Genomic DNA, 19,001 nt, shown 5'->3' with positions numbered 1-19,001 from the left:
AGTAGTTTTAGTGCTAGAAAGCTTGACTATCCTAAATATAATAAGGAAAGGGTATCTTAATACTCAAAAAAAATTGCCTTAGAATTATGGAAGCAAGATGATGTTACTCTTCACAATAGAAATCAGGAGATATTTGTTGAATGGGTGAAGGCTTAACATTAAAATTATACCAGCTGAGCTATGGGTTAAGATGGTAGATTAAACACAGCATTTAATGCTGTTCCCTCATGAAGCCCACTAAATTTATAGTAAAGGATTAAACCCACACAAATGCTGGAACAACAGGAAAGGAGATATTAGCAAAAAAATTGTGGAAGCTGAAAAGCAGATGAGCAAAAAGTAACTTAGCAGAACTGAGACTGTCAAATCCTAAGTCAGTATTGAGGAAAACTGAGAACCAACACAAGTTATATCATGGGATCCTCAAGAGGGTAAAAAAAATGCCAGTCCCAGGCAACTTTTGAACTGCAAGTTTGTGAGAGAGGCAGTAAGGGAGCAGGAAGAAGCTAAGTGAAGAGGAGGTATGGGTGAAGCAGTTTGAGAACCAGGTAAATCACTATTTCTCATTCTCCCCAGCCCCATGATCTTGGGAGATTTCTGTCACAGCATAAAATTCTGGAAGCTTATTCCCTTAGAAAAAAGTAAAAAGTAAAACACAGGGTCTCTGGGGACAGCAATACAGTTAAGAGTGTGGATACTAACCTAAAAACAAAGGAAGTAAGTCACAAGAATGCTGACTGTTGCAACCCCAAGTCTGTTCCCTGAAGAGTCTGGGCAGTCAGACTTCCACTGCTGCCTGAGAGTGGGAGAGTGTTTTCTGGAAGTCTGACCAGCACAAGAAGGAAGTCTCAAAGATGCTGAGCATTCTCCTAGGCAGGAGCTCAACGGTGACCACCTACCAGGCAATCAGATGCACATAACCTTCTTAGTATCCCATTCTCAATCATGAACAAAAGCCAGGTTTACCAGGCATCAGAGTTAAAGGAAAACTTCTAAGTTAGAGAAGACCCTCTCACATGGAATACAGAGATCAAAGTGACAAACAATATGAAATCAACTTGGAGAAAATAGAGACAACGCCAAAAGAAAAAGAAAAGGAAACATTCATAGTCTCAGAAAGATGATACAGACATGAAAGAAGCACAGAGATAAAATACAAGAAAAACATTCATGTAAGTTAAAAAAAGAGTTCTTAGTAATACAAAACATAAACAGAAAATAAAATGGAAATCTCAATACAAGAATTATAAGACAAAGTAAAGGGAATATACCATAGAGAAAAAAAGATGAAAAACAGAAAAGTAGAAAATTGGTTGATTACATCCAAATAATAGAGTTCTAGAAAAAAAAAAAAAAATCACAAAAACAGGAGGGAGAAAATCATCAAGAAAATAATTCAAAAAAAGTTCCTGGAAATGGATGACCAGAGTTTTTAGATTTAAAGGCCTCGTGAATGCCCAGCACAGTGGAATCACAAATTTGTATATGCTTCAAAAGAGGGGGAAAGAATAAACTTAGCAAAGAAAAGAGGCTGGAAATGACTGAGGTTTTCTCAACAATCACCCTGAAAGCAAAAAACATTGGGAAAATGCCTTTAACATTCTAAAGGAAAGTTATTTCTAATCTAGTAAAAATTACTATGATGCTATAGTAAAGATATTTTCAAACATGCAAGGTTATAAAGTACTTCCCTCTCATTCTTTTTCATTAGGTTACTGCAGTATGAGTTCCACCTCGTACCAAAAAAAAAAAAAAAAAAGAGAGAGAAAATAAACCAAAAAAGAAGATGACATGGAAAATAGGTTATCCAAAACAGGAGAAAGGATGAGAGCATCCATTAGGGAATCAAAACATATTACCTCCATAGGACTGCTGTGCAATAGATTTGGAGGGCAACTAGTAGGGTTTAGACAGTGCATCCCAAAAGACAGACACCCTGAGGGCTGTCATCTCTAAGATGCCAATGCCATCCTCCTACTTTTTATAAGAGAATAAAATGCCCAGGTAAGCCTGACCCTCATTTGTAGCTGGTCTTGGTTTATCTTGACAATGTGCTGATGCATTTTCTGTTCTTCACACTGCCATACATCCTAGATCAGTTGAAGACACTCATTTTGCTTTACAGAAATGTTCATCTTTGACCCACTCCTGAGAGCTGTAGGTAGGGCATGATGCACTCAGAAGTAGAAAATAACACAGAGCCACCAAGTCCCCTTGTCATCTTCCTGCGGGATGTCTAGTATCTGGTCCATACCTTAACTCTGCCACATGCCCTGCAGAAGAGACATGTCAGTTTTACTACAATAAAGGTGAAGCCACGTGATTACTCAGATTCCGTTCAGTTTACCTTCCCTTGAGAGGCTTCATGTAATAGTGGCAATATTCTCCTTTCCTCACACAGCTACTCAAATCTCAAAAATAATCTACATTTTACTTGCAGATATTTACACTGGTGATAACACCATAAGTAAAGCAAGGAAATAATTGCCAAAAGTCAGGGTAGCGAGTACTTCTGGAGGGTGGAACAAGAAGATGCAATGATGCAATCAAGGAGAGGCACACAGGAAGCTTCTCAAATGTTGGCCATATTCTAATTCTTAAGTTCAGTAGTGGATGGATAAGTGGTTGCTTTATTATTTATAAACTGTGCATATGTTTTATACACTATCTATGTAACATATATCATGATGTGTAAAAGTGAAAATAAACACCATATATTTTTCCAAAGCTCTCTGCTTTTGGATCCAACTGATGGACATTTATTTGCTGGTATTTTACATAATAAATACTTATTTGCTCACCACTGTCAAAAAAGAGGTTATGTATGACATACACAGCACATTGTAGAAGTCTTCACGGAGATTCCTGAAGACAGCAGTATTCAGAGAAGGCTTCCAAGAGCGAGTGGCGTCCATGAAGGAAGGTAGAGTGTGGTTGTCCTCTCCATGCAAGTATCACAGTTCATTCATTCTTCTCCTCCACCCCAATGACAAGTACAGTGCTTAGAATACAGAAGGAGCTCAACACATATTGAGTGGCTGGATGTATTTGAGGAAAAAGCATACCAGTCTGCAGCAGGAACGCAGTCTGCTCTGATACTGTAGCTGTCTTCTTGCTTCCCCCTGGAGACTGTCTTTGTCCCAGCCTCCCAGAATTACTGAATGAAAAGTTTCTATAATGTGGTTTCATTTAAATCATATCTGCTTTTTATTAATTGACATGAGTAAATTATTCTGGAACAGATATTCACATCATGTAAAAAATGAATAATACAGATTCCCCAAGTAGTTCTCACTGGCCATCAGTGGTTTTCTCACCATACAGCTAAACTGGATGATTCAAAAGAATATTTTTCTTGTTTTGTTGATTCTACAAAACTCAAGAATTGATACTATAATTATGTCCTTAATGGTTTTGTGGGGTTTTTTTTTTGACTATCTTATTGAAGACAGAACTTCCACAGATGCTTCTGCTGCGATCATTATATGAAAGTGATAAGCTGAGGTCAGCAGAGTGATTTGGAAGAAACCCTGGAGGGGATTTGAGTAGTTGAGTTATAGGCTTATGCTCTGAGGTTTTATTGCGGACGCTCATGAAAAATGGAATTCAAGACCTGCCACTGACCTCAGAGCAGCTAAATGTTTTTGAATGAGCCCCTTTTCTCTGACTACGGACTATGTTTATTCCCAAACTCCTCAAGTGAGTTTTCAGTTTAACTCACAACAGATTGTTTAGATAATAATCATAGAAGGCTACTTTCACTGTCTTTACTGCCTCATTCATACGGCCTTTGTTTTATTTTTTTTTGTGTGTTATTCTGGCTGGCTTTAGCTAGTGATATTTCTTCTTTATTATACATCCAATAGATATTTATAAAATGGCAGTCACGTGCCATGAACTGTGCAAAATGCTACGAATCAAATTATGAGAAATAACACATTAAACACTCCCCCCCCAAAGCACACTCAAACTTATTTTACATTAAAAAAAAAAGACGCAAATATATCATACTCCATGGTAACTACTTTGAAGCAAACATATAGACCAATGTTCTAAACGTGTCTTATATTAACTGGAGAATCAAATTCCTCTGGCAAAAGTGGAATGAAGTTTCAAGAATAGCTTTCCCTGCGAATCAAACATCTAAGGTAAAATTGCAGGGGAGGGATGGGATAAGGCAAGAAAAGAGAGAGGAAGGTCTGAGGAGAGGAGAGAGTTCGGGAAGGTGTTCAAAGCAGGAAGTCACCTGGCAGTTCAAGGACCTGAAAAAGAACAACATAAGTGGAGCCCGATGAGTGAGATAAAGCGACAATGAAGACAGAGGCAGGGGCCCATCATATAGGCAGTGGGACCACATTAGAGCTACTTCTCTCTATCTTAAGGGCAACAAGAAGTCTTTGAAGAGCTTAAATCAGGAAAGCTACTTGGTCACGTTTGCACTTAAAGATCACTGTGCTGTGATATGAAGAAGGTCTGAAGTGGGCAAGAGTGAGTGTGAGGGAAATAGTGGACCATTCAGTGTCCTGTGAGAAAAGGGGTGGCTTCCTCAATAAAGTTTCCATGAAGAAAAAGCAGCAAAAGAATCATTTACACCGATAGCAAAGTTAAGGAGCCGAAAAGGAAGAATAGCAAGCCGTTAGCCTGATGGTCCACATGGATTTGAGAGTACCAAAAGGTTATTTAATATCCACACTACACGGTCTCAAATATACTTAAAATTTAGCAGGTTGAGAGGTGAACCCACTCTTCATACCACCACACCCACCCCTTCCTCCGCTAGGATTTCTTCTCTTTGTCGACAGTATCAGCATCTATCTCACTAGGCAGAATCTGAGGCATCCTCAGGCCTCAGAGGGCAAGGGGAGCAGAAGTTTAGCCGAGCCTGAGAAGGGCTGGAGGAAGCAGAATTGGGACCAGCTGACAGGGCATGTGATGGAGATAAATATTCTGATCTTTCCCCTTCCTGATGCTGCTCTATTGCCAATGCTTCCCCAGCCAGACCTACCTGAAGAGCACAGGTGAAGGTCAAGGCAGAACATGGCAGATTAAGGGCCAAGAACTGATCTAGGGAGAGGGTGGCGAACAGAGAATAACAAGTCCAAATAGTTAGCATGTTCCTACAGTTATCCACGTTTGAAGATAAACGGAGGTGAATGGTTTGGAGACATATCTAGGAGGCAAAATCAATAGGCCTTGATGCTGAACTCCTGGTGGGGGTGAGGAAGAAAGAGGGCAAAGATTTCTCCTCAGATTCTGCCTGGTGCAATGATGCTGCAGTGAGATAGATGCTGATACTCTTGACAAAGAGAAGAAATCCTAGCGGAGGAAGGGGTGGGTGTGGTGGTATGAAGAGTGGGTTCAGCTCTCAACCTGCTAAATTTTAAGTATACTTGAGACCGTCTAGTGTGGATATTAAATAACCTTTTGGTACTCTCAAGTCCATGTGGACCATCAGGCTACAGTGAGTCCCACAGGTGCAGCCCTTGATCATGGCCAACCACGCCACGAATCCAGGGCATGAGTTACAAGGGGAGAAGGAGGAGAGAACATGGATGTGTTAGAACATTCCCTGTGCTGACCTTCATCCTAGAGTTTGAGTTGAGCATCCGGCCCTGTCTAGGCAGCCTCATCCCTCACAGAGGACCAGGGAAAGAGTAGCTACACCCTGTAGCAATAACACTCCCACAAAGTAATCGAAAGTTGATTTTCTAAGGTATTTTGCCTGAGGATAGAATCCCAAGCACTTCTGACTACTGGACATGAAAAGTAATTCTCTCCCATTACCTGTGAACTCACCGGCTTGTATTTCCACAAGATCCCAGAGGCGCTCAGCTGGGTCCCTTAGCTGGTATCTACTCTGTAGCTACTTCTCTGTAGTGCCTGTGCTTGGAAGTATGGAAGGTGGCCATTCCACTGCCCATGCCCTGGGATGAGAATGACCCAGCTGGTGCTGGATGTGTTCCTCTTTCCCAGGCTCATTTTCAAGGCAGCTTCTGATATAATAATCCCCCTTCGCAATGACACTACACTTTCCATTTCTGAAGCCTTTACCTCTTTACTGTTTGAGATGAGTTTCTAATTGTTGGCCTTCTAACTAGGAGCCCTGTATATCCAGAATTTCTGCTAATATCTTTCTAATTCCTCCTGCCTCAGAATCAAATGCCCTTGTTTCTTTGTGCAGCATGATGTCAGCACCATAAAGCCTGATACAGTAACTTCTTGCTCATAATTTAGAGACAAAATTAACACATAATTACCATGACTGAGAAAACAAGAACAATCACACCAGACAACAATCCTTCCCATGGTATCAGTGTAGGACATTAGGGAATATTCCCATTTGGATTGAGACTTTGATAAAAGGTGGATTGGTGGAACATGATAGGCTGTAAGCCATCATGCTCTGTAAACCATCTGGGCTTTAGGAAACTTTTTTTTTATTGAGGGAAACGGGGCATTATTGAAAAATTACCTGGCTGAAGCAATGCTTCCAGGATCTAGTGAGCCCACATTTTACACAGAGCCAGTCAAAGAGTAGACAATCAATAAACTCTTTCTAAAGATTGATCTCACAACCATAACTATATCTCATTCCAGGTGGTAAGAGCTATGATAGAGGTAATCACAGAATCCAAAGGAAGCCCTAAAAAGGGACCCCCAACTCAAACTAGAGAAAGGGGAGTGTAGCTGTGGATCATTTCCCGAAGTAAATATTCTAAATGGTGGGAAAATGATATAACATCAAAGGGGGAGATTCATAGGAAAAGTGAACAGCCATCCACAGCTTGGGAAAGATAACTGCATCAGTATAATTGAAAATAATGTCCACTTATCCCTGAGACAAAAAGGCACATAAAAGTCTTTTCCATGGGATATCTTAGATTATCATAATTATATCTCATTCATAGAAATAATGCTTTTGGTAGCAGATTTCAAATTGTCTTGTGATTTTTTATTCTCTCTATTCTCTCCCCAACTTTAGGAATCCAAGCAGTGATTGTGAAAAGGAAACAAGGTCATATAAAAGAAACAGGAGAATTTACCCCCTTGGCTATCACTGTGCAACCCCTCCTCCAGTTGCCAATGAAAAAAAGGGAAGACAAGGGAGGAACCCATATTTTCTCGTTGACCAGTGTAAACTACCCTTGCTTCCGTGATTCTACGTAACAATATAACTGACGTTGAGGGATGCAACTTAAGGTATATTGTTAGGTCAGCTGTCCCCTTGGCTGGCACACCAACCAGTGCCCCACAAATGATGAATAAGCATTGCTCACAATAGGATTACTATCACGGTTTGCCAAAGAGCACTCCTCTCGGGCAATAAAATATGACTTTGTTTTCAGTGTCAGACATGATTAAGTTAAACATGTGAAGATTCCTAACCTTATCGATTTCTTTGTATTATGCTCATATTTCTCATGCTTTTCAGCACCTTATTCATGCTTAAAATAGAGGGAAACATTTAAAAGGACAGCTTCTGTTTAAGGGTCCAAGAGAGTATAGGCAGGGAGATGTGGAACAGTGCTTCATGGGAAAGGTATAGACATAAGATGCTAAAGAGTAGTAGAAAGACTACTGATTTTGCCTTTTTTTCAGATCTGACTATTTACTAAATAAAGACAGTTCCATGGAGATGAACATAAAATCATACAGCAGGAACAGACCCGAGAAACAGGTTAACTTCCTTCATTTTACAGGTGAGATGCAGGGCATTCAATGTAATGATGTGAACCACCTAAAAATCACATAGTAATTGATAAAATCAAAACTCAAATCTAAGCTTCTTGGTTCTGAAACAAGGTCACTTTCATGAGATTTTGTGCGATCTTCAACACCTCTAAGTCTCAGTTTCCTTATCTATTACATGGAGATAATAACATATATCTCATAGGGTTGTTCTGGAATTGAATAATCATAATACAGGTAAAATTTCTTAGCACAATGCTTTCCATGTAGTACCCAATCAATATTTCCTGTTGTTATTGTATTATAATACTAATACATGCTTTTCTTCAATATTTTTCTTAGGAGATGGTCTCCCGAAAAGTCAGCAATCAAATGTATAATGACTCAAACATACTAAGAAGTGCCCATTTATCAAATAGGTATTTGCCACTAAGATGCCTAAAATCCTTCCCTTAAGGGATTTTTCTCTGGTTAAACGTGTGAAGATTCCTAACCTTATCAATTTCTCTGTATTATGCTCATATTTCTCATGCTTTTCAGCATTAATCTCTCCCCAAAATACATTTTTACAATGGGAACATGTTTGATTTAATGCACCAATATCTATGTGTCTAAGTTGAACTGATTCTTTTATTCTAGTCGAGTATGAAATAAGAGGGACTAAAATTTCTAGAAAGTTAACGTATAACATTCCAACTCAAAAGGGGAGGATGAGATATTGCTAATATATAAGCAAACCTCCCACACACATGCTAGGTAGGTACACTGGCCCTTCGCAGTGGACTAGGAATTCTATGTTCTTAGGCTTGGACCTCGTCAGAGCACAACTGAGGCAATGGGCAATTCTGGAAGGCCACACTGGAAGAAGAATACTGGAAAACAACAAAGTCTCCAGAGGAGGAAGGAATGGGACTAAAGAATTGAGAAGTTATATAATATGAGAACAAGTTAAAGCATTGGGGTATATTTAGGAAGAAAAGAGGGAAGGGTAGAATGGACATGATTGCCTCTCTCCACTGTAGAAAGGATTCCATCAAGGCACCGTGCATCCTCTCAGGATGCCAGGGCAGTCACATTCACCTCTTCTTCTAAATTCCCTACGTTTTTTCTTTGCTAACATTTATTACAGCAAAACCTGATTGTTTATGTCTTTTTTTTCTCATTAGGTTTTAAGCTGGAACCATGTCTGCTTTACCTTTGGATTCTCATTATTAAGACAGCACTTGGCATATAAATCTTTTTGTTGAGTGAACAAATAAACTATCCTGTGTAACTTCAAAGAGCAGAACTAAGACCATGGGTGTAGTTCTCAGAGAGATATTTCAATTGCATAGCAGGAAAACGTCCTTAATGCTCAGAATCACGCAACAGCCTGTATTAGCAGTTCATGAAGAAAGAGGCATCAGTGGCGCTTCCATAAGGAATGTGGGCTCCTGCACTAGGCTGGGAGGTTGCATTAATGACTGCTAAGATTAGTTCAGGCTTTTAAATTTTTAATTGGAATAAAGAGCCCCTACCTGGCCTCAGTGACATTTTCTTTCCTCTCTGATCCATCTTCCACATTTCTTTAAAAAGTATTATGCTACCACACAAATGCCATCTTCACCTATATTTCTTGAAAAGTCACTGGGTCTCACTGCCAACAGCAGCATCTGTCAAAACATGTTTTTGTAAAATGCCAATCCCATGGGATGGTCAATAAAAAATGGGTCCTGTTGGAAAATGCCACGTTCTAGTCTTCTCTTCAAGACTTGAGACTATGGTACTCCTTTACATACATGTTACAGAGACATTGGGATATCCCAAATAGGGCACAATTTCAAATTGGTTTTTTCTAGTCTCATCTTAATCCAAGATAATGTTTTCTTTCCATTTCAACATCACCCCCCAAGTGCCCATGTTTCTCACCTACTGTTCTTGGGGCTTAAAAGTTTTCAAACTGTGATTTGAGATATGGCATCTCAGTTGAGTTGGATCACTGGGGAGGATGGAGAGAAGAAGAGGATAGGATGAATTGTGCAGAGTCTCTGGAGGACATCAAGCAACACTTAATAGCTTAGTAGAGTGACCATCTGAGGTTGTTGTGACCTCACATCTGGAACCATGAATAATAACCTGACGCTAAGATCACTTCCACAAAGCTCAAGAGCATACTTTCTTCCCCAAAAATCTAGCCTTCTCCACCCTCCTGTTCTCTCCACAGAGGTCCTTTCCTCTCCTCTTCTTGGTGAAATACATCTCCTAGGCACTGTCATCTGTAAGCCATAAGAAAGGATAATAAAGGATTGATCGGTGACAGGGAAAGCTAACATCAAGTACAGCTATCAATACCCTACAGGTGACACTGTTGGGACCCTGCCCAAACGCCACTTATCAGGCAGATGCACCCAGACCTGAGCTGCTGTGAGTGTTGGCTAACAGCCCATAACTGTCCTCTTTTCCACAGAATCACCCTCCATGGAACCAGAGCACCTAACTCCAGAGTCACACCTCTATTTACCCCTCCCTCTGTGTAGCCAGTGACTGACTGAAGAGGTACAAGAGACCAAGCCCTGGCCTCAAGGTGGGGGCCAATTGTGTGGTTCAATGTATGCTCCAGAATTTCATGTAGGATCAGACTGAAGCCACACTCAAGCTGGGACTACATCTTTGCTTAACTTCCCCATCTTGCTTCTCTCACACCCTTCCCCTTAAGAGCACTCACTCAATAAATCAGCCCAAATTCCTGTAGCAGGCTCTGCTTCCAAAATATCCAACCTAAGACAGCACCAAAAGACCAATCACAGGGCTCAGTTCTCTCCAAATATTCTGAATCCTTAAAAATCATTTCTCATGGCTTTCCCTTTCTTCCTTCTTCTGTCATATATCTGCCTTTATAGCCGTGGAGCGTTTATTGTACTTCCATAAAGAAGAGCTATGCCTAGCTCCTCAAAATAGAACCGTCTTGATACAGCATCTTCCCACTCACTGCTTCTCCCAATTGCTGATGAATACATAATTATGTGAAATTATAACATAATATCAAATGTAGCAATACATTTATAACACTTATATTTGTTTCTATAATTATAATTCCCAGAGATTTTTTAGGCCCATGTATAAATGCATAAATTTTTAGTCATTATGTATAAATAGATTCAATACCAGTGTACTGAGTTATCTAACTCGGTATTTTATTTGATTTATCTTGCATGGTTAAGGTCTTACATCAAGATTTAGTTTAGTTTTGTTTTGTTTTAAGAAGGATTATAGGTGTTATAATCTTTGAGTGCTTGTTGGGATATAACCTTTATATTTAACAACAGTTTGGCTAGGTATAAAAATCTTGGATAATAATTTCTGTCATTACTCTATACAGTTTCTCCCCTGTGTTCTGTGACTGAATTCTGCCATGAAGAATTTTAGACCAGCTTTCTTTTTTCTGACTGGACTCTCATAGAAACTTTGTTTTTATTCATTAGGATATGTTTCACATCAACTATTCCTGAAATACAAAAAAAGCCTTTTCTTCTTAACATTAAAATTCAGGTTTTAACTGATTTCAGGAAATGCTCTTTTATTGGGTATTTTAATTTTTTTCTGCATTATATTATTTTCTTTTCAGGTGTATCATTTATCGTAATTTATATCTCCTTTGTCAAACTTGCATATCTGTAAACATTATCTATAAACACTTTAGTCTCTATTTTTTTGGATTCTATTTTTTTCCTGTGATTATCTCAAATCTTTCTTCTATGCCATGGATGCTGTTTTTAGCATTAACTTTTTAAATTATTTTTTTTAATGTGGTCACGATTTTTGATAGTTTTTTTTCCTTCCATTCCATTTCTTTCTTAAGATCTGCCTACCTGTTTTTCCTCTCAATGTGATGTTTGTGTATCTTTTAATTATTCTCTTGATATCTTTTTTCAAATAGTTTATATTCACTTCATCTTAAAATATGAAAAATATATATTTATTTTCTTCTTCAGTTTTTTTTTCTGTTATGTTATCAGATTTGCCTTTTGTTTTCTGTATTCCTCTCTAAAGATCTTGTGTTAGTTTCTTTCTGATTATTGTGCTTCTTGGAATGAGGAAAGTTCTGTCCAAACCAGTGATGTGCTGATAAATGGGGAACTTTGTAGGCAAAGTGTGACCTGGAGAAGCCAGTGTTTCTACTTGGGTATGTTGTCTCAGAACACTTTTATACTAAATCATACACATGTTCTTTGGTGCTTGGTTCTCCCAAGGTTTCAGCACTCCCCTTTGGCTCAGCTTGGTTCTTGGTCAAATCTGAAATCTCACATATTCTCTCTTTCGTGATTTACCATTAGTTTTTTTTTTATTGTTTGTTTTGTTTTGTTTTGAACATCTTTATTGGAGTATAATTGCTTTACAATGGTGTGTTAGTTTCTGCTTTATAACAAAGTGAATCAGTTATACATATACAAATGTTCCCATATCTCTTCCCTCTTGCGTCTCCCTCCCTCTTACCCTCCCTATCCCACCCCTCTAGGTGGTCACAAACCACCGAGCTGATCTCCCTGTGCTATGCGGCTGCTTCCCACTAGCTATCTATTTTACGTTTGGTAGTGTATATATGTCCATGCCACTCTCTCACTTTGTCACAGCTTACCCTTCCCCCTCCCCATATCCTCAAGTCCATTCTCTAGTAGGTCTGAAGCTTTTGCACAGCAAAGGAAACCATAAACAAGACCAAAAGACAACCCTCAGAATGGGAGAAAATATTTGCAAATGAAGCAACTGACAAAGGATTAATCTCCAAAATTTACAAGCAGCTCATGCAGCTCAATAACAAAAAAACAAACAACCCAATCCAAAAATGGGCAGAAGACCTAAACAGACATTTCTCCAAAGAAGATATACAGATTGCCAACAAACACATGAAAGAATGCTCAACATCATTAATCATTAGAGAAATGCAAATCAAAACTACAATGAGATATCATCTCACACCGGTCAGAATGGCCATCGTCAAAAAATCTAGAAACAATAAATGCTGGAGAGGGTGTGGAGAAAAGGGAACCCTCTTGCACTGTTGGTGGGAATGCAAATTACCATTAGTTTTTATCTCTCCAAAAGACACTGAAAGCAGGTTCAGAGAATCCATAATACTTTTCAAGGTTAGGAGAAAAAAGGATTGGCTTCTGGCTTACTTCTGTGGAGAAAATGGAGTTTCTTCTCATCGTTTTTTCTTATCAGTGGATACTTTCAAAAAGGGAAGCAAATATTGCATTTATCCAATTATCTTTTACTAGAATTCCACTTTCTAAACAAGTGACCATGCTTCAACTTGCTGCTTTTCTATCATTACTTTCATTTTTTACTACCTAATGAAGATCTATATTTACTGTTGGCCTTTCTAAATTTATCTGCTGTTAATTTCCAAAATTTCTTATAGACAAAAGCAACAGCATTTTTGCGGTATTTTGCCTTTAAGCAATATCCTTTATGAAGCAGTCTCTAGGAATGCATCATGTACAAATTAGGGGTCATCTGTATTTTACTTTATTCATTTACTCACCCCTTATTCATTTACCACATATTGAGTGCCTCTGATGTGTGTTAGCCCAAATAGAAACTGAGGGGAAAAAATAAATAAAACACTTACCAGCACTTCATAAATCCCCTTCAGGTAAGCAAAAAAGTTTTAAGGAATTTGATAATAGCTTTAGAGGGCAATTTCAGTTACTCTGCATTTCTCACATCCATAAATATTATTAAGTGATGATTATCTGCTTTGCTCCTGACCAGGGAAATTGAATTTCATGAGCTACTGATGAGATTGATTTTTCTAAGAAAAGAACATTGGTCAGTTATTTCAGTAGATTTTTCTTTTTTCCTTGTGGTTGTATTTTGAAAGGGGAGTATATGTACCCCTGAGTAGATCTGAATATGTGGCTATTTTTATAATAATCTGACCACAATACATGAAGGGGAATGTAAAACGACTGCGTGTAAATCCCGTAGTTGAACTAGTAAGGATATATTTTGTAGAATTCTAAAACAAATCCTTCCATTGCCTGAGATCTTTGGAGGAAATACGTCATGTAAAGCCAATACACATGTAAATGAGTACTAGACCAATACAGCTATCAGATGGAAACTATAAAAGGTGGATGATGGCTCCACACTATGGATCCAGAAAGAACATCTGTTGCTGTTTTAAGGAAAGAAGGAACCATATTTAGAACTGGTTATGAAGTCGCCCTCTTTCTCAGCAGAATGCAGAGGAATCTGATCAGGGACTCTGGTTATAATTATGGTTCTGACTATGAGAATCAGTTATAGATAAAAGTGTCAACGGAAAATGAACTGGGGAGTTTGGTCCTCTTTTGTTCACCAGAGTGTACAGGAATGGAAATTGCTTTGCCAGGTGTAGGATATCACTGGGTGTCTCAGACTTTCGACTCCTTTTTAGATCAATGTGTGCAAAGTGAATGGCACTAGCCAATGGATGTCCAAGGTCAGAGTGTGGCAAATAACCAATACCGATTTTTCAAAAACACTGAATAAAATGTAGCATTGCGAGGTGTCATAAACAGTTCTCCTGCAGTGTCAAAGGGGGTAAAGTCAGGACAGTGTATGACTAAGATTGAGAGAAACAGTGGGAAATTTAGTGACAGGCAGCCTGAGTTTCTCTATCCTACTCATGGAACCTCCTAGAAGCAACGAAACTCTCGGTCTGACTACCTGACAAGTGTGTATAAATGAAGAGATATTTCCTTTTAAAAAATTCATATCAATGAGTGATATTATAATTATATAAAATGTATATCTGGAAGTGACTTTAGAACTCCTCAGTCACAGTAGGCTTCAAATCTCTTTCACAGACAAACCTTTTCTTCGAACAGTGTCTTATGTTGGACTAGTGGCTAAAAGCAAATAAAACTGGAGTTGCTCAGGGCTCAGGTGGGAGTCCCTGACCTCACCTCTCAGGCTCTGAGTAACCATAGCTGAGCAGATAAAGCTCCAAGGAACGCAGTTTGAAAAACTGAACTGACTGGTACAGGGTACTGTAGCTAGACAGTGGCAGAGCTAGGATTAGAAGTCGGATAACCAAAATAATAATAATAATAATAAATTAATTAATAAAAAAAAATGAAGTTGGATAACCTGCTTCAATGCCGGTACTCTTTACCGATATTTTTCAGACTTCAATGAGCACGCTAATCACTTAGAAATCTTATTAAAATGCAGATAATTCCATGGTTCCAAGGGGGTCTTCAGACTGCATTGCTAACTCGCTCCCAGGTGACATCAGTGCTTCTGGCCCAGGAAGCACACTTGGAGAAGCAAGGCTTTACACTAAACCACGTTGCCGGCAATGAACAAGCATCTTAGACAGAAATTTAATCTAAGTTATAAACCACCTTTTTAAAAAATAATTCACTCAGAACTTCCATTTTCACAATCTTGACTAATCTCCAGTTAAAAACAGAAGGGGGAATAAGCAGAGTAAAGAGAAGGGGAGAATGTGTTGGTCCCAAGTGGTCCACTGACTGATCCTTGAAGAATTATCAATAATATGAAAACAAGGAATGGCTCACATTAGACCTGATTATTTTTGAAATTATAAAGCCAAGTTTGAAAATCCTAACTTTAAAAAAAATGTATTTTGAGGGAGGATCCTCAGATGAAATGAGTACAGAAGATGTACGGCTGACAGCTGCCTACAGGGACATTGCACAGTAGGTGAAGCTGACCCTGAGAGGTCCTCCGCACTCCCTCTGTGGTTTCATCCTTCTGGGCCCTCACCACCCCTGGGCCTCCTCTTTGCAGCCCAGCACTCACCTCACCACGTAGGGTAGCACCAGGCTCTCCTATCAAATCCCTTCTGTTCCTTACCCCTGAAGTCATTCTCCATACTTCTGAGGCAACTGATGAAATCATGTGCAGGTTAAAAATGATGTGTTTTCACTTTAAGACAGTATTTGGAGTCACGTATTGACCTTACAAACATTAATGAACATTAGTGATAAAAATACAAGTTAAATGTTTCACGGGCCTTCTGGTAGTCTTTATTATAGCATAAAGACAACTGCTTCCTCAGCGAAGTAGATGCTATGAAATGGATAGGCCCTTTAAAGACAGGTTATACTCCTCAAATCCTAAGAATTTGGTTATTACTTGTGGTATAAAATCCACAATGGAAACCAAAGTGAATTTCCATGTAATGAAGTTCTCACTAAATCAATAACAAGGCTACAGAATGCCTTAAAGTTAGTTGGGAAAAGAGCCACATTTTGAGAAGCTGATGGAGAATTGATTGTATTGACCTTTATCCACCATAGTTGCTGCCAATATAACATAAGAACAGTCTTTTTGTACCTTTTGGCAGTATCTGCATGCAAATCCCTGGTATGACTTTCAAAAATTCCTACAAGAAACTCTACCTGAAGATTTAGCTTCTTTGGGTGCTAAATGTCAGTACTTCATGAACACAAAAACAGAAGTTAAAAAAAAAAAAAAGTCCAATAATTTATTCTCACAAAACAATTTATTCTATTCCATTTACATTTTTAAATGAGATGCTCTCTTCTGAATTTAATGTAGTAAACCAGTTTAAACTCTTTAGAAACCTACATGGGTATTATTTTCTTGTAATTTGGTGAAGTACAGGCAAAGCATTTGAGTAATGAAAAAGAGGCGTTTTCTCCCCAATACTGCATTAAGTAAAAGCAAATCACTAACTTATAATCTTGTTTCCATGGGAACCTAAGTATAGAGCCAGTTTGATACAAGGCATTTCTCCTGGTATACATAGTTTTCCCCTTCTTGTAATATACTTTTGATTGCTGTCCAAAGGCTAAAGAGTAGTGCTGAGAACCAAATGATCATCTTTGCTCCTTTTTACCAGGTTAAGAGAGTTGCATAAGTAGCTAAAATAGAAAGCAGCACAGCCTCTTCAGAGCAGGAGTGGAGCAAGGACGGGCTGGAAGAATGGACGTGGAAGGAAAGAAAAAAATGCCTTAACGAATCTGATTGCCTGACTGGAGATCTGGAGATTAACTCTGAACTTCTCAACTCCATCTTCATTATTTCCTAAGTTGTGTGCAGAGCACACCTCTGCCTGGTGTATCCAGCATGCTGCCTGTTACAGGACAATGTTTTCCAGTCATTCAGACGACTTTTTTTTTTCCTGGAACAGTTGTTCTCAAGGTGTTGTTACTAGACTAGCAATATCAGCAGCATCTAGGAAATATGTTAAAAATGCAAATTTTTGCACTCAACGTCAAATCTACAGAACCTGAGACTCAGGAGGGCCCCAGCAGTATGTTTTAACAAGCCCTCTGTGTGGTTCTAATGCACGTTTATGGAATCACCAGTTACACACCTGTGTGGCTTGTGGGGAGACGTGGACTTTGACTTGCAGATAAGTGACCCTCAGCATTCAGGGAAGAGTGGCTAGGATTCATGTCTCATCTACAGTACCTGCCCTAAGGGAGATCCCTGAGGAAACTAAGTATCCTGGGAATATTTAATATTTAATGCTAGAAAAAGGATGACGTGAAGCATGGTGTTATATGGGGTAGTGGGTTAAGATTAAATAATTTTTAAAAAAGAAGTAGCAGCAAACTATTTCTTCTATCATATTGAACTTCCTCTTACAATGAAATTGGGTTAGAGACCACCCCTGACTCCAAATGGTAGCTAACTGAACAAATGTATGGATACACAGTATTTGAATTTAGACTTTTCAAGGTGCATGCTGTACTATTTTCTCTCCATCTGGAAACAGACTCCTTTATTTGCATCTAAACCAGCATTTTATTTTTAGGAAAAAAACTGTATCAGAATGCATTGCACCAAAAGCTCTTTTTGTGAATCACATCTTCAATAAGCTGCCTACCTTTCTACCCTAGTCCTCTTGCCAGCTCTTGTTGGAACACCACAGATGTTAGATGCCCAGTGCATAGGTGCCAAAAAGGGACTCTTGGGACCTCAAAGCCTCCTTCTAACACTAACATTGTCTCATCATATGACAAATTGGGCTCTGAGAAGACACAGGGGTTATCATTCTCAACATTCACTCTGATAATGAATGTCAAAAAGCAGAAGTATGGTAGTGTATGGAATGTTGGAAGTAAAGCTGATCCTAGGACAAAACTGGAAATTGTACTAGCACTAAATCCTCACTCCAAGCATGTTTCTTTATCCTTGCCTCTTTCTCTTTGCGGAGCACACAGAAAAAGATCTAATTATTTTAAGAGGCTTACACTTAAGAGTCCAGTTTAATCAAATATCTGCTATATACTGTAAGCATGCTATATAGTATTACCTATGCACAACTTGCTTTTCCTTATTACTAGCAATGAGTGAATGCACTGAGTGTTGTTTGGAAGTAAGGCCATGATACTTGGTAATTCCTATTATTGTTGTAGGGAATTGGGGCAAATACTCTGATGAGAACCCAAACAAGTTTTCTCCTGCCTCCATTTTGGAACAATTTATACCTTCTATGGCAATAGAGGATACAAAGGCATTGCAGTTATTTCACCTAAAAAAAAGTTATTGCATTTTTTCATGTAAGATATCTACATATTTGACCTGGGGGACAATGAGTAACATATACAAACCCCAAGTCTTTGCCAGGGACCTTGCAGCCCGGGCCTGTAGAATGAAAGTATCCCTAACCTCTTAAGGGAAGGGTTTGTCTTTTTATTTAAGACTTTGTTCTTCTCCTTTGAGCAACTGACAACAGGATTAAGACCTAGAGAAGCTCCAATATACGTCATAATCATATCCATTCTCTGTCCCCTCAACCTAGGGATGGGAAGAGAACACCTCCACCACTGGCTAGAGCTGACAGCTTAGGCGTTCCTTAAAGGTACTTGGCTGACAGCTGTGGGCACCCCCTTCTTTCTGCATTCCCAATAAAGTGGACACTGCCAAGGAGAGCCTCAGGACCATGCAGACAACTGAAGTTTTCCATCTTCAAGCAAAGACCTGAAAATAATGCAGGTAATAAATGGTCCAACTACCGTTTGGGCATTGTATTTAACTGAGAATTAATAAAACTGTATAGCAGGTTTTTCTGTCTTGGTGTTTGACTAAAATGACCAGAGTGGGAGAGTCACATCTAATCTGGTCAAAATAATATTGGTTTCCTTCTCCTTTTTTTTCACTTTAAAAGGCATCACAGGCAGTGAAATGCAGCCCCTTGAACAGGTCAGTGTTCAATGATCTGCTGTTTACATAATACTTATTTCTAACCTTTCCCCATAATGATGTTCGAGGTTGGTCAAGGAGTAGGCAACCCTCAGTGAGGAAGTGTGACCAAGCAGCTCCTGTTCCCATGCTGAGGATGA

Source organism: Balaenoptera ricei, chromosome 7 (assembly GCF_028023285.1).
Source record: "Balaenoptera ricei isolate mBalRic1 chromosome 7, mBalRic1.hap2, whole genome shotgun sequence".
Classification (NCBI taxonomy): Eukaryota; Metazoa; Chordata; class Mammalia; order Artiodactyla; family Balaenopteridae; genus Balaenoptera; species Balaenoptera ricei.
This window is presented reverse-complemented; position numbering follows the sequence as displayed.